Here is a 25834-nt window from a genome sequence, read left to right as displayed (position 1 = left end):
TACACAAAAGGGATGATAAAATGTAGTGCACAAACTATAGCGGTATAAGCTATATATTAATTATTAGGATATACAGATTTTTTTCTAATAAACCTATAACGATTGAGTGAATAGGTGAACTATCAAATAGGAGACTATTAGTGTGGAATTAGAAAAAACTTAATAGAGACCTGGACAAAGAAATGAGAGATCAAGTACTAAAAGCAAATAGACTGGCAGGATGCCTTAATAACACTATATGGCTAAACAGACACATTAACACTGAGATGATATCAATTTATAAAGCCAGTGTAAGACAAATAATGACATATGCTTCAGAAACAAGACCCGGCACAGCCACAACGCAAAGAATAATGGAAACGGCAGAGATGAGAGTACTGAGAACAATTATAGGAAATACGCTGAGAAATCAAAAGAGAAGTGAAGACATTAGAAGAAAATGTAACGTAAAGTGTATAAATGAATTTACACAAAATAGAAAAAAAGAATGGAATAATTACATAAGCAGAATGGAGGAGACCCGTGACGTCAAAATTGGAAGAGATAAGTCACGAATCGGCAGAAGAAGTATCGGACGATCGCGCAAAAAATGAAGTGATAACCTTCCATAGAGGTATTATTCCACCAATGAACAAGTAAAATTGCTTATAAAGAGAAATAATAACAAGAAAAAAAAGTAACATCTCTCAGATAAATAAGCGGAACAACAGAAACTGAGTATAAACGTGAAATTCCAGAATTAACATTAAATAAATTACCGCAAATCGTACGAACTGAAATAAGTGTTATTTTCTGCTCATATATATAATAAGAACTATATTTAAACCAAGTGACAGAAAAAAAATTATATATACATTTACTTCTAAATGATTAAGGTCTATAAAATTATTATTAAAGTTAAAGCTTATACAAGCGACAAAGTTTTTAAAACAATTAGACCGAACATAATATCATAACTGTAACACATAATATATACGGAAACAATAAAGAAATAGATATGTTTAGTGGTTATGAAACCGCTTGTCGTCTGCCATGAATTTTATTACAGAATCAAGTTACCAATACCATAAGACACCAAAATATTTTGTCTGAGTAATGACTTACTACGATAAAAAGAAATAGAATACTTTTATAATACACAACGTTATAACGTTGTGTAAACGCATGTTAATAACAATTGGTAATAAAGACATAAAGATACCCACTAGAAAGTTTAAAATTTCAAAACTACAGTAAAATAAAGTTCAAGTATATTATTTTCATTATTTGTTCAATACTGATGCCATCAATTTTTATTTTACATCTAGTTGGTTCTTTGCTGACTACTATTGTTTTAGTTTTCTGAGATGAAATTGTCATAATAAATTCATAATGCCAGGTATTTTATTTCCATTACCTATGTGGTTATTCCATTCTTTTTTTCTATTTTGTATCCATTCATTTATACACTATACGTTACATTTTCTTTTCGATTTCTCAGAGTATTTCCTGTAATTCTTCTCAGTACTCTCATCTCTGCCGCGTCCATTATTCTTTGCGTTGTGGCTGTGTCGGGTCTTGTTTCTGCTAATGCCATCAATTTCTATTTTACATCTGTGGTCCTTTGCTGACTACTATGGTTTTAGTTTTCTGAGATGAGATTGTCATATTAAATTCTTTTGCTCTTATGTTAAATTTGTGGACCAATCTTTGCAGACTATCTTCATCTTGGGCTATTAATATTGCGTCATCTGCGTAACGGAGTATTTTAATTTCTTTGTTTCCCATTCTGTATCCTCTTCGTTTGTTAACGCTTTTGATGATTTGATCCATGATCAAATTGAAGAGCATGGGGCTCAATCTCAACGAATCCCCTTGTCTTATTCTGCTGCCTATTTCTATAGGTTCTGTAAGTTGTCCCTCTATTCTGACTTCAATTTTGTTGTTTTGGTCGATGTTTTCGATAGTTTTTATAATATTTAGGAGAGCTTCTCTATTATACAGAAGATGGATTACATCTTTCAGTCTTACTCTGTCAAACGCTTTCTTTAGGTCAATCAGACACAGAAATGCTAGTCTATTATACTTCAGTGATTTCTCAGTAATTTGCTTTATAACGAATTTTGCATCTGTACACAATCTACCACTTAAAAAACCCGGTTGTTCATCTGCTAAACTTATATTGTGATTAATTAGCACTTGTAAAATTTTAGTTGTAAGTTTTAGCGTAGTATTTAACAAGTTTATACTTCTGTAGTTTTTTGTCTGTTTTTATCTCCTTTTTTATATAGTAGAGTTAGTTCGCTCCTTCTCCATTCTTCCGGCATTTTATTGTGTTTTATAATTTTATTAATTAATATTGTTAATTGTTCTGTCATTGCTGCTCCACAATATTTCAGTATTCGTTTGGTATCTCGTCTTGACCTGCTGCTTTTCTGTTCCTCAGGTTTTCAAGTATTTTCCAAACTTCCTGTACATTTATATTAAGTTCTTTACATGTTGTAATTTCTGATGTTTCCGGTTCTAGCGTCGTTTGTTCTTCTCCTGTATATAGCTTTTTTAGGTAGTCAATCCACGTATCATTTTTTATGTATTTTAGTTCTATTAGTTACTTTACCTCCGTTCTTTGACGTCTGATGAAGCGCTATATTTCCTTTTGTAGACGAGAAAAATTATGTTCCATTTCTTTCGAAAAACGTTCCCAGTGACCATTTTTTATTTTTCTTATAAGTGCATGTGTTACGTTTCTAATTGCCTTGTAATTATGTTATGCCTCTTGTGTTTTGGTTGACATGTATTTCAGGTAAGCTTTTTTGTTTTCTTTACATTTTTCCTTCACTTTACTTATATTTCTTTTACCGAGAACTTTCTTGGCCGAGGCTAAGATATTAGACTTAAGTATTGTTCAGCTTTCATCGACTCCATCACTTTCTGTGATATATGTATTTCTGTTTTTCTCGGTTCTTCTTTTCTGGAATAGGTATCTTGTCGAGTCATCCTGTAAGCTTTCGACTTTTATCTTTGTGGTGTATTTCGGTGTTTTGTTATCACATATATGTGTTTTCATTCGGCACAATACCAATTTGTGATCGCTTCCTATTTCTGCTGATGTTAGTGCTATCTATTCAACAGAATATAGTCTATAATAGATCTTTGTCCTCTACTGTTTTCAAAAATGTATTTGTATTGTTCTTTGTGAGGGAAAAATGTATTATTATTACGTATCTGGTTTTTGCTGCAGAGGTCCGTTAGAAGGTTTCCGTTTTCATTTCTGATATTTTCGTTATATCGCTGTTTTATCGCTGGAACTAAATCATTGCCAACACGGGCGTTAAAATCACCCATAATGATTATATATTTATCATTTGGGGTCTCGTTTATTACAGTCTGAAGGTGTTCCTAGAAGTTTTCCCTTGTGGTGGTATCTTTGTTGTTCTCTGGAAGTGAATTGCTACCACATGCAGAGGTTTAACATCCAGTATAATTTTTACACTTACTATTTTTATATTTGGTGTAAAAAATTTTTGTGTACTAACAGAGCGACTCCTTCTTTGGCTCTGGTTTCTTTGGCAACACCACTGTAAATCATGAGATGGTCATCTATAATAATTTGACCCTTTTCCTTTTTTCTTTGTATCTTTTAACGCACACATGTCTATATTTTTTTTCTACAAGCTCTTTTGTAATTTTCTGCTCTCTTGTAGAGACTTTACGTTCAAAGCACCGATGCGAAGTGTATTTCTCGTTTACCACAAATTTGTTGTCCTCTTTCTCCCGTTAGTCGTCGTAATGAAATCATTCCTGTCCCGAGGCATAATTCTGTTTCTATGAGCTGTATGGTTTTAAAGTCTATCAGTAGGGTGCTAAACTGGCTGTAGACCCCCTCCTCCTTTATTTGGGCTTGGAACCGGCAACAGTTCTGTCGAGCTACTCAATCTACCCAAAAAAACTGCAGGCGGATTTGAGATATGTTACTTAAGGATGTACTTAATCTCTATTAATTCTTTGATCTGTTTTTTATTCTCTTTCAGATCTGTGTTATATTAGGTAAATTCTTATTTCATTCCTTAGGTAAATTCTTATTTCAAACCCTCCGGCGCACTTTCAGGTCTACATGTTATATAAGTATTTTAGTTTTTTTTTTTCATTTTACTTTTACCCCTTTTTGTACTTACTTTACTTTCCGTGTCCGGAACACCAACAGCTTTAAATTTTGTATTTCCAATGGTTGGCTACATAAATGGCCCTGTCATTCGCTAAAAATAAATCTTCTTCTGTGTAGGTCTCTCTCATCTCTGTGTATGCTAGTAGATTTTTTGTGGTAACAAACTTTATAATCATACCGAAGGGGCTTCTAATTTCAGAAACTGTTACACGATTACTCTATTTGATATATGTACATGTATGTACTAAATGTTTTAGTGCCAATGCATTTTAATAAAAAATACTAATTAATAAAAACGGAGATTTTCGCTTTTCCAAGTTTATAATACACACTTTCTTATGTTTGAAAATATATAAAAGTAATATAAATTACCGCCTTGCTTATTAAAACTAAAAAGTAAAATAAAGGTATATGGCGGTTAACAATTTATATTTAACTACATAAATTAGCCAAATAGTCCTTAAATTCCTCCATGATTAAATTGATGGATATTTAAATAAATTTCAAGTTCCAGAAGGTATCTGCTGTAAAATTTGAAAATCTACTACTAATACAATTATTGGCAACATCGCAGGAGTTTAGAAGTATATGCAATATCGTAAATACGGATCCCAAAAATGGTTTATACTTTTGTGGAGTCCACTTAATCCTACGTGTTGGTCGGAGTCTACATAAAGCGCTACTTAGATAATAAAATACACGGTGTATATTCTACTGGAGTTAGTATAATACCGTTTTAGAACGGAGCTTACATTAACCGCTAGATGTATATATATATATATATATATATATATATATATATATATACACTTCTCCAAGAAATTAACGCACCACTTTGAAATATTAAAATATTTTATTAGCGTTAATAAAAATTACCATTGTAATGTTATATTTTGCAAGCCCCTTGTGTATGCTATTCGTACACTGTATATGTATTGACTGTTTTTTATCGCTATAGTTTTTTTTTGAACAAAACAAAAAGAAGCCAAAAAATGTACTAATTCTATAAATATACTAATTTCCAAGGGTTCACGAATTTTATTCAGCTACTGTTTAATTGTTGATTATTGTTAATTGTGTTTATTATGGAGCGTCAATCACGTAATTTAACCCGGGATGAATGTGCCCAAGCAGTGATACTGTCGGAAGAAGGTTGGAGTTACCGAAGAATTGGTCGTCGGTTTAATCTGTCCCACATATCCGTCTCACTCGTGTTAGAAAGATTCCTCGAAACAAGGGATCATATTCGCAGACCAGGGCAAGGACGAAACCGGGTAACTACCCCAATTCAAGATCGATTTTTAAGAATTTCTGCTCTTCGACAACGTTTTGTAACACATCGAAGTCTACAAATTCAGCTTCGAGACGCGCATGCTATACAAATTAATACTGAAACTGTTCGTCAGTGACTTAGGGAATACAAATTAACACCTAGAATTGCCGCCCGAGGTCCTCTATTAACTACAGGGCATCGAAGGGGGAGACTACATTTTGCCAGAGAACACGTTAATTGGTTAGAGGCTGACTGGGAACGAGTTCTATTTACTGATGAATCCCGATTTTGTTTGTACAATAACGACAGACGTGTTCGTGTGTTGCGACGACCCAACGAACGATATGCTCAGTAGAACTTCTCACACACCACATATTTTGGTGGAGGATCCCTTATGGTGTGGGGTGGTATTTCTTTGACCGCACGTACGGACCTAGTGGTCATACAACATGGAACTGTTACAACTGAAAGGTACATATTAGAGATCCCGGAGCAACATGTAGTACCATTCGCTCCTTATATCGGTGAAAATTTCTTACTTATGCAAGATAATTCCAGACCTCACGCTGCACAGATCGTCAGAAATTATCTAGAGGAGGTAGAAATTAACACTATGGAATGGCCAGCACATAGTCCGGATTTAAATCCGATGGAAAATCTCTGGGATATCCTTGGTAGGCAATTAAGAGCCACACCGATCCAACCAAACAACTTACAGGAAGTGGGAGAGAGGCTGATCCAGATTTGGAGAGAACTAGACCAAAATGAAATACGGCAATTAATTTTATGTATGGGCCAACGATGAGAGGCTGTTATACGTAGTAGAGGTGGAAACACTCGTTATTAAGACTTTTTTCCTATTTTAGTTTACTTTTGTTATCATTATTTTTTTAGAATTTTCCGTTTTATTTTTTTTCTCCTGTACTTCAACATTTTCTGATGGTTAGACAAATTGTTATAATTAATAATAAAATGTAGAATAAATCTGGTGAAGTTTTATTTTTTATTTTTTGCCTGTTTACAAATAAAATTGATTTATTAAAGTGGTGCGTTAATTTCTTGGAGAAGTGTATATATATATATATATATATATATATATATATATATATATATATATATATATATATATATATATATATATATATATATACATATATATATATACATATATATATATATATATATATATATACATATATATATATATACATATATATATATATATATATATATATATATATATATATATATATATATGTATATATATATATATATATATATATATATATATATGTATATATATATATATATATATACATATATATATATATACATATATATATATATATATATATATATATATATATATATATATATATATATATATATATATATATATATATATATATATATATATATATATATATATATATATATATATATATATTATTGAGATATTTAAAGTCTTGGTGCGCCAAGCAATAATTAGCTAATTAATTTTTTTGATTAATTAAAATTATTTAAATGATATGATTATGACTCTATCACAATTTTTAATTCTTTTATCTCAGGGTTAAATTCCTGCTTCAATATCTATGCTATTACATGTGAAAGGTAAGGTCCAGAGAATACCGGAATAATAAAAAAAACACATATGATCTAACACTATATATTGAAATAAAAATAATGAAATAATTCACACTCAAAAGTTTTCAATAAACAAATCTCATATAAGGATTCTCAAAATTTTGTTCTCCGTACGTGAACAATCAAAATTTATGGTACAAACAATATTAATTGAAATCTCAAAATCCCAAACTATTCTAACTCTCCTAATCAAAATATTTATATCCTTTCTAAATTACGTGTAAAAATTGTGTTATCAATAAAAGAAAAAAACTGCAGAAAACAAAATATCTCTCTCTGATGATGAGTGGTCCAAATCCTTGTTCCTTGTAGACTATATTATCTCCTCTGAACCGCTCCCTATGTAATCAGCAATCTTACACAGATTGTTGCAAGTATATCGTCCTTAATGATCTCCTTCAAAAGCACAAATCATTCAAATTATGATAGCCTTTCTCCTCTCGATAAACTGAATCTCTCGTTGGCCCGAGTGAAAAATGACTCTTGGAATATCTTCTCTTTACGATAAACTGAATCTCTCGTTGGCCTGAACAGTGACTCTTGGGATATAAGTAGAGAAATATGACTTACAATATTTTGCTGCTTCAGCTTCTGTCAGATACACTAACTCCACAAAAACTCACTAACATTCAACACTACTGCTTGCTACATTTCAGGAACCGCCAGAGAACAATCACTGTTCCTCTTACAGATTTGGAAAACCAACTGATTGTCTTTTCTCTCTCCTCAATCTCGCTAAACTTTTTCCTACATACTTATCCCACCTTTTTCAATCTCCGCCAATCAAAACTCGTCACAATTCCCCCATTTTTTCATTTCGATAACAAACAAATTTTTACCTATAATTATAAAATTTCCTAAAACTTATTTACAAATAATATTTTCTATAATTCTTAAAAACTAACAAAAACCTCTTTCTAAAATCTCTTCTATTTGTCTCTAATCACTGCATTAATGTATTTTGGAAAACCCCGTTCAATTGTCTTTTTGTTTTCACTTAAAATTATGCGGGTCACTCAAGTATAACAAAGAAATAATTTATGCAAAGCTTACATTTTGTTTAGTACAGGTAATCCAAGAATTTAATAACTTCCTTCTCCGAAATGTTTGTTGGATATTATCCTACTTATCTGAATTATTTTAATGTTTTTTGAACTTTGAAATATTTTAAACAAACCAATATTTTTCTCGATTATACATATCATAACAATATATATATATATATATATATATATATATATATATATATATATATATATATATATATATATATATATATATACATATAAAAATTAATAATAAATTCAACAGGATTCCGGGTTGAACTGCGTCGATTATCACTGCGCCGAGCTTTCGACATCCTGTCTGATATCTTCTTCATTAACAGCGGACGGTTCTATCAGGACTTTAATTGGAGGGTGGAGCGGACGATATTTTCTTTATGAGGGGTCTTCATGTCTCCATTATTTTAATTTCTATAGCTTCTCTGATAATTCTCGGTTTATAGAAGCTGATGGGGGCTATGTTTCTGAAGTTTTCAAAATAAATTTTGTGACCTGTGTGAATATGGTGTTGACCTAGTGCTTAAATTAAATAGAAATTTCACAATTGCTATTGATAAGGTATTTTTAAATAAATTTTTTGTAATACATGGTATACAGCCAGCTACATAAACTGAGTTTCCTTGTGAATTACTATTTAATTTCATAGTTCAATCGTGTAACCATGAAATGACCCTTGAGATGACAATTTTATTAAGGCTTCGACTAGCTTCTCTTCATAGGTACGACTTATATTAATGCCAATAGTACAATGAAATGAGAACCTTGACAGGGACAAATAAAAGATTATATTAAATGGTCATATTTACTAAAAATAAAAACCAGAATCATAAAACCAGAATCATATTATATGTACTACAGTTACTGACTGTCGGCTTCAATTTGCGAGTTAATTGTAGGCTTAATATTGATGGGTTGATGATAGTGGTCGCAGCTAGTAGGATCACGTTGCTTGCTAAATTCCTTAAAAAACTGGTAGTGTATCACACGTGGTAATTATTTGAAAACCTTAGCAAAAAAAAATGAATTATAAACTCAAATAAAAGATGAACAAATACAATGTATTTATGAATTAAAATTTTACTATCTATAAAAAAGAGACATTCCTACCACAATTCGATTGATTTGATGTTGGGAAATGACAATCTGAGTACCATTACAAATAAATTTTGTAACTAGATGAGAATTAATATACGTGGGGTATATAAAGAGTAAATTAGAATTGAACAGAAATATTTGAATATTGAAATTAAAGAATAGTGTCTAAAAAATAGAGTGTTTACTTGATAGAAAATTTAAGCGCCAACTATTCTTAAAAGAAAAAAAAATGTAAAACAAAAATTACGAAGTGCAGAAATTCATAATTTCAAAGAACAAAAATTGGTTGGGCGAATGGGTCTAGTAATCAGCAATTATATTTCCAACCACACACACATAGTAAAACAAAACAGAAAGCTAATACATGAATGATATTAAAATAAAATGAAATAGAATAATTATTTGAAATAGAACAATATATAAAGCATCGAGTGTTTTGATATTTTGTACTATTAAAGAATATTAAGAATTAGTTAAGTTGATCGCCTTACCTCGCATTACGTTGAAGGGATAATCCTGGGTTAAATACACCTACAAAATATAATGTAAGGAAAGATGAAAAAACAAAGGAATCCGGGCAGCAGAAAAATGTCCTGGATGAAAAGAGACTGGTTTAGTTTTACCACAAACGATTGCTGTAAACAAAGTTCTAATAGCCTTGCTCATATCTAATCTCAGATAGGAGAAGAACAGAAAGAACAAGAAAGTATTTTACAAATATAATTGAAGACATGAGATGATAAAGGTGCCATGTCCACTTTTTCAGATATTGAGTAATTGAAGGAAACGCGTTTTCACTTATATATTTTTTTTAATAAATTTTATAAAAATTACCAATATCTTATTAGATTAGAATCGTTTTGTACTTTTTTATATAATATTTTTTGTTTTTCTAGAATTTAAACTTTTTTAGTAATTTTAATTTTAATGGACATAGCACCTTAATCAACCAACATTTTATGCAGATGTTGGTATAAACTTGAGTAGAGAAAGGTGTTATGTCACCTATGTTGTATATAAATTAAAAAATAATAATAAAAAAAACTATTAAATAATCTGGAAATTAAATTTTATTTGCAGATTAACAAAAGCAAAGTAAGATACATTAAAAATTTATAAACAAAAACACAGAAACATTTAAATTTAACATGAATTACGTTTTTTTCTTACGGTTTTTCAAACATTCTTCTAAAACAATATCATAATACCATTTATACTCTGCTGGAATAAACGTAAGTAGATCTTGTAGATTTGAAATTTTTTCAGAAGTCAAACCACCGCATTTAGGTAACTTTTGTAAAACAACTTGATTACTTTGTACTATCAGTTCTCTTTTTTTTGTAAGTCAACTTCCATAAATGGGGTAAACGGATCTTAACTAGTTTTGTAAAAGTATTTTCCAAAACAACTTACTCTTAGCCACTCCACTTAATCTCGAAAATTTATTTTTTGGTCAAGACTATTAGTGAGTCTTTTGTTTAAATGAAGTTTTGCAGGTAGAGTTTTAAAGCAATAAAAAAATGTTCCATGTTAAGGCATACACTTTGGTACTCGCAGATCTAATAATTTCCCGATATTGGTCTGGTATATAAATATTCTGATGTTTTCTAAGAACCTTTTCTATTCTTCCAAAGTCTCTGTCAGAGTCAAGGTAACTGTGACCAACTTCGGGAAATTTATGGTCAATGATCTTAAATATTTTATTTAATATTAGGTATTGAAAAAGGTTAATAATGGAGAAGTTTTTGTTTTGTCCCCCACATTGATCTGACCAAATTATTAAATGATCAATTTGGGGATTTTCTTCTTTAAGAAGCAGACAAAATCGTAGCAAACAACTTGCTATTTCATTACTGCCCCTATTGGCAATATCCTCAGTCCATGTAAAAAAATAGGACTTACGACCAGAACTGGTTAAACAGTGGACTTCAAAGTTGTATAGCCACATTTGTCTTAAGTAAAAAGATTTTGACGTTGATAGCTTTGGCAAAGGCATCGTTTGTTGAAGATCCATTGTTATGTAACATTTTTCTTTGGAAATTTTTACTGCTTCGCGGTGAACTTTCTGCTGCGCAAAAGCAAGTTGAAAATTATTCGAGTGCTCTAAAGAGTTCTCTCCAGCATCGCATAAACTGCAAGTATCACTTTTTGGTACACCAAAAGATAAGTTAAACCTTGTTTCAAATATATGTCTGTAAAAAGGGGCCTTTACGAAATATTTAGTTTCGAGCTTTTTTGTTTAACCATCCTCTATATACAGTTGATGAAGTCGGATAATATTTAGTAAAGGGGAAAGGTATTTTTTATGTGGATTTTAGTCCTAGAATAATGTGATTCTTCTTAAGGAAACTGCTTGGTATGATTTTCAATGCAGTTTATTACTTCATCGGATATTTTTTTTGATTTTTGTGATGCCCTTGCTTATGTGGTGAGGGCATTACCTAGCCAAATTTTAAGTCATTTTGAGCTTTAAAGACTTTTTTTCGTCCAATTCGGTTTAAAGAGCAGAAAGCATCTTTACACACTAGTGTATTTTCTTTATCACACGTAATAAAATATTTAAAGCTGTAAGCTTTCGTTTTTATATTTTTACGAGTTCGGTGACGATTAACTTCCTGCATCTTAATACTTTTAAAAATTAAAATATTTTTGGAATTTGTATTTAGCTTATAAAATTTTCTTAGAATTTCTTCTCTGATTGCAATACTAAATTTTTCTCAGTACAGTTTATTCTACATTTTTCTTTACACTGTAAATCTCTTTTAATTGTTTTTTCTTTCATCACTTTACCAGTCTTTTGAGAAATATATTCTTTACCTTGTTGTCTTAACCTTGCAGCTTTATTTCGTTTCCAATTATCAGGTTTGCGGACTCTTTTTTTAGCTATTTTTAAAACTGGTTTAACAATTTCTCTTCTACTTATTTCATCGGCAGTAACCTGAAATTGCTAGTTATGGTCTTCTATACGTATTTCCCGAGGTTATTCCTCCTGCACTTCGTCAATCCTATCCGGGGTTTCCCTGCTGTTTGTCGGAACCTTAAAAATATCTTAGTTATTTATTAAATTTATACTTATTTCTAATTTCTATCTTTATTTCTTAATCTTAACTTTTTTTAGGTTTACCTTTTTAATTTCTTGATATATATTTGAGTTATCAGAATCCTCTTCTGAATCTTCTTCACTGGAAGGGGAATATTCGCTGCCCGATGTAACACTTTCATCAGTACAATTATCCATATAGTCTAAAAATTTAATTTATGTACATAGGTAGGTATGTATGTAATAATAACTCAAGTAATGTATATTATATCTATATTTTTTTAAATAAAAAATTGAATTGCAGAGGGGGTAAATTGTTATTAAAAAGAGATGATTAATTAATAAAGGTAGTAAAATTTTTTTTAATATGCTTACCTGCTTTAGAGTTGACCTTTTGAAGTCCACTAGTGCTTGGCTGCTCCAAAATCACCGCATTGGTATTGACCTCTAGAGAAGTACAAAATACAGTTTCTATCTACAAAAAAATTCTCTATTCGGACTTACCTTTATTTGAAACACATATTTTCTTGTTTTTTACTAACTCTAACATTCTTTTACTTCTCGAACCCATGTTGAAAGATGTGATAAACAACAAACATAACCTTAAAATGTCACATGGCACCTACCATGTAAATAAAACTTTCCCACTATCTAGTAGATAAAGGTGCTATGTCCTTAAATATGGACATAGCACCTTTATCTAATACAAAAGGGTACTTAGTCATAGGACATAGTACCTTTATCAATTAAAATAATCCTTATTATTAACAATTTAAGAATCTTGAGTTATTCAGGGGTTGTATTACGACTTTAGGTAACCAAATATACAAATAAGTCATTTTTGAAAAAAAAATGGACATAGCAGCTTTATCAACTCATGTCTTTAATTTTGTCTTTTTGCAAATAGTTAAAAACAGGTATTGTTATATGCCCATAATTACAGTCCTGTACTTTTCTTTTGTGCGAAGCTCTTTTTTTTGGGAAAATTCCAGTCAGCAGTTCTTAGCTTTTTATATAATCCTTACGCAAAATCTAAAAATTACGACCTGAGTATTAAGGACAGTCATCCAGTGTTTAAAATTCAGTTCTTATGCGTTTAACAAAGCATTTATTTTGTAAAGCGATATATGATAATTTATTCTTAATGCGATATTTGTTATTTAGTTCTTTAGTGACTAATAATGAGTTTTCGTAGGGTGTGTTAAATAAAATTAGTTAAACTACGTTTACTTCACTTAATCCCTGAACGCACAGAAGCATGTTACAGTATTATTTCCCTTTTATCTAATTTTGTACATTAAAATCGTAACTGTATAAAAGTGTCGAATAATTCTAATGTAGAAAAATATTTTGACAAATAAAATCATTCTTCTTGCGTTTTAGATCATTACTTTAGATCAAAATTCTAAATTACAAATTCTACTTCTCGATTTCGAAATATCGAGATGAAAAATATGTATTCACTATAAAACTACTCCACTATATTGAACGTTTTGTGATGAACTCCATCCCGGAGTTCATTCCATAATTTGTAAACAACTTCCCGGAAAATACATCACATGCTTTATCAGTATTCTGAGAGTGATTCCGTTGAAAGAGCTCGGAATAAGTCCAAGCGATAGGAGAGATGTAGGTTAGAAGTTTGAAACTCTGATAACCCTTTTCTCTACACAGCCAGCGATGACAGAAGACAGTCTGAGACAGTCTCTAGTATTTCTTCAACAGTTTGACGAATAACTTTCGGCGATGTGTATTGCAAATGGGGGTTACTCAACTACACTAGAGAAAAGACAATCATCTACTTAAAAGATATATTTTTTTTATTAAATTATAATAATACACAAAATCGAATATTTTTCTATAAAGAAGGAGAATATATGAAATACAGGAATTGTTTATGTAGTTATAAGCAGAATTTATATTTATTGCTAGTGTTGTCACTATTCACTGGTTAAATATTAATTTAAATGAGATTAAACCAAAGCTGATAATAAAAAAATTATATTTTATATTTGTTTGGACATTTAGATTTCATTTAAGAACATAATATTTTATAAATATCTACAGGTTAAGCTATTAAAATTTTTAATTTAAAACTTGTTTTCCGAATTGGAAATCAAAACAAATGTTAAATACAATTCTCATTACAATGGATTCTGGTTCAATCCCATAAAAAATAATATTTAACCTTGCGATAAGCGCCCACAAAGTTAATAGAACGGTCGCCCATTTCCCGACATACGTGTCTTTATGTAAAATATTTTAAGCAATAATTTAAAATATTATTAATATAATCAATTTTTTTAATCTACACAAAGCTATTCTAAAAGAAACTTCAACTAAGTAAAATTTTAAACCTAATAATTTCAATTTCGGTAGCTTAAAAATAAAAATGTATATTAGATTTTGTCATTGTATTAGTATAATTGAGTTTTATGCCATTTCCAAGAAAAAAATTGCTTTAACCTTTTTTTCTCTTAATTGATTTATAAAGCCGAAAATTGTAAATTTTCAATGTCATCTTCGTTTATATCGTTTATAGATTCTATCGCATTTTATTTTGACTTAGAATCCCCTTTACACTATTGGATAGTCTCAACTTTATAGATGTCACTATCGTCTATAAAATATTCTTTATCACTCGAATCAGTATATTTAATCATATTTCCAACTGCTTCGACATCTTCTAGATTATCGAATTTAAAAAATTTTTTCTGGTAGTACTATTTAGTAACTTTTATAGTTTCTAAGTATATTTTTATAACCATTGCGTTAAATAATGTAAAATGTAACATACTCGTAATATTATTTTTTAAAACAATATAAGTAAAAAATCTCATAAAAGGTCGCGCTTATGTACCACATACGATTGAGTTTATAAGTACTTGAATAATGACCTCAAGCGACAAAATTTCCCAAGGGATTAGTATTACTAAAATAGAAAAATAGATAACAGCACAAGCTATCACTCCCTCAAATTTACAAATACAAGGGCGTAACTGTAGATGATCGTTTATACCGCATACGCACGCCTTTAGGAAGTTTAAATAAGCAATTCGTAAGTCCTAGGTTTTCATTCACCGTGACTGGAAGCAGCCAGTCAATATTATTACATGTTAATTTTATTCAATATCTGCCTTCTTCTTCTTCTTTCAGTACCCTGTCTGATTATCGAACGTTGGCGATCATATTGGCAATAATAACTTTGTTTACGGCGGCTCTAAATTTATTAACGGTGGTCTCTTGATACCGTTCTCGGAGATTTCGGAGCCAGGATGTTCTTCGTCGGCTACGACGGCGAAAAAAGTTGATGGTTGATAAAACATTTTATATAACGTTTTAGAGTTACTTCGTCAAAAATGTAGGCTATCCAGCACGTCTATGAATGTAACATACATTTAATACATTTACACAAAACTAACATTAGACAAATAACAAACAGTTTAAAATTATTTATTAGCTACACTGTGGGCGACAGCAGGATGGTCTTAACGGAAATGTTATAGTGAGATCTGACATGACAAATTGAATGAGCTGTCACAATCATAATAGCGATTGGCACATTTCAAAATTCTATGGTAAACTAAATATTGACCAAAAGTCCAACTGACCACTAATATAGAAAAAGTTAACTGATGAACTATGAAATTATATTAATTATTTTACGTAGATTGCGCAATCCAGATCTCACACTGAAGCCTGTCACTGACAATTTAGGTTTTAATTTGAGGGCAAATGAAGTAGACATAGACTGTGAATGTAAAAACTAGACTAAACAATTTGTTAGATGGTGGCTGCTTGACTATACTAAAATGGTCTACTAAGCGCTACCAATACACAGTACTGTAGAAAAAAAGAAATTGAAATATGAAATTAAAATACTTACAACTAAAATAAAGTAAAAACAAAGTAGGTTTAATTGAGTATAATACCACCAGTTTAGCTAAACCTACAGTCAATCGGAAAACCATATAATTTAAAATGTCAAAGCATTACTCATAACCAACTCACCAACAGTGGGATATGTTATAATATACAACTGTGAAAATGGTATATCTAAATTACGAAAAAATATTGAGAGTGTAATAAACGTCACCTACAGATCAATAATTGATTACGAACAAGCTTGTTTAAAACTGTTATTGATGATTGAAATTTTAGTATTACTTAAATTATGAAATTAATAAAACTCAATGGATATACTAAGTGTAGAAAGTCTAAACAGTCGAGCTGGGACTCCTACGAATATAAGCTGTAATAATTTTTTTTAAAATTGGTTTAAATTTAATACAATTTAAATAAATTTGAGTATAATACAGTAAGAGTTTTTATTTGTTTCTTTTGTAACTTCAAAATCTCCCAATAAATCCAACTCCAAGTAGTTTTTGTCTACTAATGTCATGTAATAAATATTAACAGGTATTAATGTCAAAATTATGTTTACTAAACAGTAAATGGTGACCAAAACTTAAATAGTTTGGTTTGCTCAAATGTTCTGTGATTCTGGTAGACAACTTTCGAATGGTTCTAACTATAAGAGGCATCACAATCATCACATCTTAATTTATAAATACCACTGTTGTCAAGAGTGTACATCCTATCCTTTGGTGTTAGTTAAAAAGCAACTTAACACATTATGACCTAGTGTTACTTTTACGTAACGCTTGCAGAAGTACTTAGAAAACTGTACATATAGTTTCAGTTTGGATATAATCACGTAGATGATAGTGTAAGGCATTCCAAATAAACATAAAAAGCATTCTGTGCAAAGCCACGCTGATAGTTGTTTTATTTAGTAAGTAACTGCAGTCTGAATCAGACATAATTTAGCAACTATCATTTGGCATAACATTTTTTTCGAGTAAGTGTTACAGAAATCTTATTTTTAAAGTAAAATACATAATACTATTACAAGAACACTGTTAAATAATGTTTTTTTTGTTGTTGTCTGTGAAAATTTATAAAATACTTTGTGTATGTTTGATAAATAAGTGTAATAATAATAAAACTCTTTATTTCTTTCTAGAGGAGGTTTAACTCTACAAGAAGCAATAGAATTAGCATATAAAGATCATGCAGCTGAATTCTTCATTGATCCTCCGGATGCCAGTGAATTAACAGATAAGGATTCTCGAAATGAGGAGAAGGGAGGAACTTTAGATAATCTAACTAGCCGTCAACTTCTGTCCAAAGTGGAAATTAGATTAAAAAATATAGGGATGCTGATAATGACGAAGCTCTTTTAGCTGTTTCTGTTAAGTAATAAAAACGATACCAAAGATCCTGTTGCTCTGTTCGAAAAAATGTTAGATGATAATATTATTCAGATATTAGTAACAGAAACAAGTAGGTATGCCATTTTTAAAAACTGTGCATATCCTCAAATTACGGCGGAATAAATTCGATGTTTCATTGCTATTCTAATCGTGACTGGATACGACTGCAAACCTAGCAAGCAACATTTTTGGGACAGCCAGCCTGACATTCGAAATGAAGCAGTTTATAATGCTATTAGACGGTAAAGATTCACTCAGATAATGCTATTTATACACAGCGCAGATAACTTCAAAGTAGATGCTAATGAAAAACTCTTTAAACACCCACCGCTTGCAAATATAGTAAAAAATAATTTTCATAAACATTTTGTTTCCGTTGAGCACCTGTCTTATGATGAGTCAATGATTCGATACTTTGGCAAGCACGGGTGCAAGCAATTTATAAAAGCATAGCCAATTAGATTTGGTTTCAAGATGCAGGCGCTCAATTCCTGCAATGAATATCTTCTAGATTTTGAATTTTACCAAGGTAAAGAAAAATATATATACACACTACAGTTGAGGAAACCTTTAGAAAACCTACCACTCCGCAGATAAAAATGTTAAAGCAGGTACCACATAAACAATATCCTTATCATTTCTATGTGGATAATCTTTTCACTTATATAAACGTATTAAACTACGTGAAATTAAAAGGATATAATATTAGGGGAACCTTTAGGGATGACAGAATTCCTAAAACTTGTTCACTACCGAGAAAAAAGAATTGAAATGACAGCCATTATGGTATTTTTATATTAAAGTGGGTAGACAATAATGTTGTGGCTGCTGCATCTACAGCTTATGGTGCTGCGCCTGTATGAACTGTGGGTAGATATAGCCAAAAAGAAACAAAATATGTGCAAATTCTAAGACCGCAAATCATTGTCAAGTATAACAAAAATATGGGAGGAACGGATTTAATCAACCAAAACATCTCTACATATAGAACTGGAATCTGTTCTAAGAAGTGGTGGTGGTGTATCTTCACATGGCTTATTGATGCAAGTATTAGTATTAGCTGGATACTCCACAAGCACCACTACCCCAAGATTTCCCAATTAGATTTCAGAAGATGTATTCTGAGTTCTTCGAAATTTAGTGTCTCGCTTAATAGAATCTCAGACATATCTGATATAGCTGTGCAGGAGAGGGGTGTAGTAGTAATACTCGAACAATGTGTAGCAAATGTGATCTCGGCATGTGTATTAACTGCGATTATACTTTTCATATGAAGACATTCTAATTATAATATAAATTTCATTGATTGATTTATTCATGAATGATCTAGCGTAACATTTATGTAACACATATTTTTTTGTTAGTTAAAAAGTTTTTACATGGCCTGACATGGGGGTCAGGCCATGGAGCTGGGGTATCTACATTGTATAAATGACGTGTACCCTATCCTCCATGCTATGGCATGCTGGACGAGCCATACAGTCTGTAGTCAACACCCCGAGGTGTGAGCGGGAACACAAATTGTATCAATACTCATACGCTTATGAAACGCACCTGGCGGATCATAAGGGCCTTCACATTTTACTCTGTTTCAACTTGTCTTGAGTAAAATGTCTTTAATCTTTCCTATCAGCCTCTCTTGGCTAACTCTCGTTTTTTTCCGACCCCGAATGGCTATTAGGTTTCCGAGGGCAGACGGGTCACTACATTTACTCCTACTACATACTCTTCACAAATCCTGGTCCTCCAAGTCTGGGGGTTTGAACGATGGGCCAGCAACCCTTCTTCTAGAAAAAAGTTATTTGCTAAAAATTTCGATCAACAGCCTCGGAATAAGGACGGAAACAAAAGACGACGACTGCTACGAAAAAGGACTATGAGATTGGCCACATGGAATGTACAAGGTCTAAGAACCAAGGAAACTGAAGTTTTTCAAGAATTAGAACGACAACAAATAGACATATGCGTTCTTACAGAAACAAAAAAGAAAGGAAAGGGAAATGAAATCAAGAACGACTATATTCATTTATACAGTGGAGTTGAAAAATCATTAAGAGCAAAAAGAGGTGTGTCTATAGCCGTGCATACAAAACTCAAAAACAATATCAAGAGTTGGGAAGAGATAGACGAGCAGATCATTATGATGGATCTTGAGAAACATGGGGAGACGATAGTTATAATAGGAGTATATGCTCCTAGTGACGATTCTGATACAAAAGTTAAGGATGAATTCTATGACAAATTGCTTGACGTGTTGACCCATGTAAACCGATCCAAAGAAATATGCCTATTAGGAGATTTCAATGCTCGGGTAGGCAAAAAATTACAAGACAATGTGGTAGGAAGATATGGTGAAGACAAAATAAACAACAACGGAGAGCGACTCATTGATCTTTGTGAAACATTACAGCTTAAAATAATGAATGGATTTTATCAGCACAAAGATATACATAAATTTACCTGGGAACAACCAAAGAAAAAGATAAAATCTATAATCGACTATCTCATCCAACCAGAAAACAAAAGGCTCCAAACAAATGACGTAAGGGTGTATCGTGGTGCCGAATGCGGATCTGACCACTATATGGTGGTCGCAAAAATAACCATACACTACAGGAAAGTAAACAAGAACAAAATTGAACAGGAGAAGGTAGTAGCTTCCACAAAGATAAGATATAATATTGATAGCCTCAAACACGAATCAGTACAATTCCTCTACAAACTTAGACTAGCCTCAAAACTAACTCACTTAACTCGAAGAGAAACAGCCGAAAAAGAATATCAAGATATAAAAAATTGCATTCATCAGGCGGCCAAAGAGGCATTGGGGTACGAAGAAGCTGACAAAAGAAAAAATCCTGAGTGGTGGAACGAAGAAGTAGGAAAATTAATTAAAGACAAAAAAAAAGCTTATCAAACATGGCTATCCACGAAAGACTCAGAAGACCGCAGAATTTACAGCAGACTCAACAGGGAAGCAAAGAAGGAAGTCACTAAAAGAAAAAACGAAATGTGGGAAGAGCAATGCGAAGAGATGGACCGATGCTTAGGAGGAACCAAAGTGACACAAGCTTGGAAATTCATAAAAAGTATTAGAAAAGAAAGAAAAGATGAGGGAAATATAAACCTGATTCAAAATAAAAAGTGGGAAAAATATTACGAAACGCTATTAACAGAAAGTAGGCACGAATTTATGGAAAGACCTGACCATATCTCAATGACAGAAAACTCAGAGGTGCATAAGATAAACAAAGAAGAACTGAAAAAAGAATTGAAACAAATGAAAAATGGAAAAACACCCGGGCCTGGAGACATTCCCATCGAGTTGGTGAAACATGGACCGGATGCTCTTTTGGAAAGCTTAGTGAATATTTTTAATAAATGCTTAATTGAAGGCCAAACGATTCCAGACGATTGGAATTTGGCCCACATTAGCCCCATTTATAAAAAGGGAGACAGAAAAGAATGCGGAAATTATAGAGGCATTAGCGTAACTAGCTCGCTGGGAAGGTTATATGGTCGTATATTGAAAAGAAGAATAGAAGAGGAGTATAAAGAAATTGAAGAACAAAGCGGCTTCAGAGCAGGAAGATCGTGCGTGGACAACACATTTACCCTTCAACAAGTAATTGAAAAACGAACAGCTCGAAACCTCCCTACGCATCTGGTATTTATAGATCTGGAGAAGGCTTATGATACAGTTCCTTTAAAACTCTTATTTAGTGTCTTGACGAAAACGGACCTTAGTAAAACATATCTAAAAGCAATACTGAACATCTATAAATGTCCTCAAAGCACTGTAAAAACAGGAAATACTTTCTCAAGGGTATTTACAGTAACGAAAGGCTTGAGACAAGGATGTTGTCTTTCCCCCACCCTATTCAAAATATATATCCAAGAAGCACTGCACCAGTGGAGACAAAAATGTGCGGGAATGGGGTTGAAGCTTAACAACCATTATCTGACAACGCTGTTCTTTGCAGATGATCAAGTACTAATTGCAAGCTGTGAAGAAGATGCAGATTATATGCTTAGAAAGCTCAAAGATGAATACGAAAAATGGGGGATGAGTATGAATATGTCTAAAACAGAATATATGCGAATAGGCAGTGAAGACGAAGACCCGGATTTGGAAATTAGACAAATGAAAAGGTGCTACGAATACAAATATTTGGGAAGTATTATCTGCAGTAAAGGAACAACGGAACGAGATATAGACTATAGAGTGCAACAAGGCAGGAAGAGTGTTCAAATTCTGAATTCGATACTTTGGTCCAACAAAGCTACTATGAAAACTAAAATGACTATCTACAAAGTAATTGTAGAGCCAATTCTTACATATGGAGCAGAATGTTGGCAAATGACAGCAAAAGGAAAGAAAAAAGTTGACACGGTTGAAATGGACTACCTAAGAAGAGCTTGCCGTATATCAAGAGTAGAACGTATACCTAATTCTGAAATTAGAAGAAAAACAGATAGAGTACATACAACTTCTGAAAGAATAGAAACTAGACAGTTAATATGGTATGGACACGTACAGAGGATGGACGACAACAGATGGCCAAAAAGAGCTATGGAATACAATCCAAGTAATAGAAGGAAACGAGGAAGACCAGCCAAGTCTTGGATACAAGGTGTTATGGAAACCATGAAAGACAGAGCCATTGATGAAGACACCTGGAGAGATAGAAAAAGATGGCGATCGAAATGCGGGAAGCGGCAGAAGCTGTAGGATCCCCGCTTATATATATATATATAAAAAGTTTTTGGGTTAAAAAATTGTTTTTTTTTTTTTATTTAAATTAATGTGTCTCGGCTGCAAAGCCCATTGACACAAACAATATTGTGTACAATAATTACAAAAAGCCCATGTTACTAATTGCTACAGTTAATCTATAAGCTTAGAACCTATGACTAAATAATACAACAGTTTTATCACTAAGTTATAAGTTAAAGGTAAAGTACATGGAAAACAAGAGGTCATATTATTCTGTTGAACAACTGAATGTCTTTCAAGAAAAAAAACTCGGTTTCTCTTAAGTTGTAATTAGGTGGAATATATGTACAGCATATCGTTATTTGGTCGGCATACCAGACAGTTATTGCTATGGCCTCTAAATTGGTAGTTAGGATATATTGTAAAGAAAATAAATCATTAGACACGAAGATATATGTTCCTCCACTTGTTCTTGTATACGTAGTCCGAAGGAAATGGTAACATTCAAAATTTTTAAGATCACGTCTATGAGTTTCCTTGGAATTGCTTTCTTGAAGGCAGAAAGCAGATCTGCTTTTGTATTATTGATTATTTGTTGTAAGTATTCTAAGCGAGGGTAGAACCCATCGCAGTGCCACTGCACTAATGTGAAAGTAAAATATATTTAACATTGAGAACGTTGAGAGGTTAGAGAAGAGTTGGTTAGATAATCTTCATCATTATTTGTAGACTGCGATATTGTGCTTCCAATTTCTAAATTGTCTATATTAAGTTTCTGTATAATTTTCGTTTTTTGACATAGTAGCAGTTGCATATGAATTTAGATTATTACTGATGATGTTGTTTCCAGACAGGGTGTTGCTAACTGTAGGAGAACATTGATTTAAGTTGTTACCCATGTAGTCAAAGGTAACTATTTTTGGTTTTCTTTTAATAAAGTTTCGACTAATAGGCAGCAACTGTAGCGCATATTTGTATTACTGGTTGCCTGGCTAATACTTTGCCGAACCAGTCATTGATAGGACTGGTTTATGTCAAATATGACAAAAAATATCAACACAGCTGAATGTTTTGGTTAGATAAGTATTAATATAAACAATTTCTTACCGAATAATATTACGGCTCTTTGAGTTTTACACAATAATTACTAATTACTTTTTGTTGGTTAAATACTTTTAAAAACTGGTATTTACCGCGATAAACAGCCAATTAATACACTGATTCACAGAGCGGTATGTACTCGTTCGAATGACGTATTGTAAATCTCAATTGGTCTATTATTATACATTTTTAATAAAAAATATACTAGTTTCTTTAATTAATTACAAAAAAAATAACTCGGGTCATAATGGGTTAAAGTGTGACTTGAAAGATATTTTGATGTCTTCAAATGTAGAAGTAAAAAGTTTTAATATTTTTTTGAAAATGATACTGATATAAGTAAAGAAGAAAAACCTGATGTTTTTGTGGTATTAAATTGAAGCAAAAAGTGTGATGAATTAGCAAGATTTTTGTGCAGGTTTAAGTTTTGATTTATTTAGAAACATTTGAATGATGTTAGGATCATAACCATTATTGAAAGAAATTTGCTTAAGAGTATCAAGTTTTAAATTGAAGTTCTCATTAAAAAGTGGAATTTTGAGAAGCCTCTAAATGTAACTTTTGAAAGCAGTAATTTTATGTTGCGTTGAATGATTAGATGTTTCATGTATAACATATAATATTGTACTCTAGAGAATTTTTCTTACGAGATATAGTCATATCCAAGAGGTTAAATTTATTGTCACTAAAATCTTATTGCCATAGTATCTTTTGCAATGGAATCAGAATCTGACAATAACTTGAACTTCTAATTAATTAATAAGTTAATGAATCCTCGTGCACTTGAAAAAACGTTTCTTGGGTTATTTCAGATGCCCCTAAAAATTTCTGAAAGCAAAAGTACTTGGGCAAGATTCGATAAAAAAAACTGTGCTCGATATCTGTCTTTTATTTAAAAAAAAATAGATGGTGGTCTCATAGGCTGTATGAGACTATTTGAATATACTTACTTAGATTGAAAATAAAAATGGGTTGACAGTAGAATAAAGACCAAGGCATAGGTGCTACAGAAGCAAATATAATGCTTATAAAACTGCCCTGGAAGATACATACACTTCACTAGTTAATCCACAATTTTTCTGTCAAATCGCAAACACACGAAAAAGAATAGCAACTGACACATGGATTCAAAAAATTTCACGAACGATGGAGAGATGTATCAGGACAGAGAAAGGCTAAACCGCTTATCAAACGTTTATAGACCAAGATTATAAGAGAATCGCAAGACTACTTTAAATACATCTGAATCTTATAGCTATAGTAGTAGAGTCTTTTTGCCACGATCAATAATCAGTATAATACATTTGTATAATAAACAGGTTGTTTATGTTTATGTGCTTAATGCCTGATATAATCTATATTCGAGTGCAGTTTATCCTACACCGTGGATATAAGAGTTGTGGGAAAGTTATAGGAAGCTTGTACGAGTATTTCTCTCTATCTTGTTTTTGTTGGTTTACACTACAAGTAGGAAATTCTGACATTCCGCTTCAAGTGATTATAACTCATCGTTTGATATATGGAATCAGTTTGGAGAAACTTATGAGGGGTTATTTTAATACGGAAACTTCGTATCTGCAAATTATCCTTTGACAAGGTATCGATTGGATGGATTTAGTGGATAACTATTTCAAGAGATTTAATTAAAAAGTTTGCCTATGTTTACACAACTAATTAGAAACGGTGTTGAGTATTATACGGTGTATGAAGAATATACAGTTAGTAAACTTTATCGGGAAAGATGATACACTTGAAGGGGATAGAATAAAATGAGTACAAATGCATTTTTAACATATTTCTAATAGCAAACAATTTAATTAAACCCAACCTGAGAGACTTGTATATGCCTTGAAATGACGTTCGGGTATTACAATTAATTGGAGCGAGGTGTATTAATTCGTGTAAGAACAGGAATCATCACCGCGATTCAATGCACGATAGGGGCACACTATTAGCCACATGCTCTTTATGTATGAGTTTTGGGTATACGAACTCAAACATGGTACCTTAACCGATCTATGCAGGCTAGCGGAGGCGCTTTATTTTTGCTACATTCTCAATATTTATTAGAATAAACAGGACATATTTGGAACCATCTATTGCCTAGTAGAAATAGAAAATGAATAAAACGGCAGTTTTTTTGGAATAAAATGGGTGCAAATGCACTTATACCCTTCCTATTCCAGCCGAAAGAACTGTTTATGTAGACAGGGCTACGATATATTAGTATTTTATTGATTGATTAATTCATCTACTTAAGAGCTGTTTTTTCCTAAACCAAAATCGAAAGCGGCGAACGTAAGCTTCTTTTATTATTTTATGTTATGGCTATGATTAATACCAACATAAGTTAACAACAAAAATTTTTGGTTTTGTTTATTGTATTAATATACCTGCATAATATTGTTTAGTTGAAAGTAAGATCGTTTTTTATTATTTTGAATAGTGCCTTAGCAAGTTACAAATTATTGCTCTAC

Source organism: Diabrotica undecimpunctata, chromosome 5 (assembly GCF_040954645.1).
Source record: "Diabrotica undecimpunctata isolate CICGRU chromosome 5, icDiaUnde3, whole genome shotgun sequence".
NCBI classification, from domain to species: domain Eukaryota; kingdom Metazoa; phylum Arthropoda; class Insecta; order Coleoptera; family Chrysomelidae; genus Diabrotica; species Diabrotica undecimpunctata.
This window is presented reverse-complemented; position numbering follows the sequence as displayed.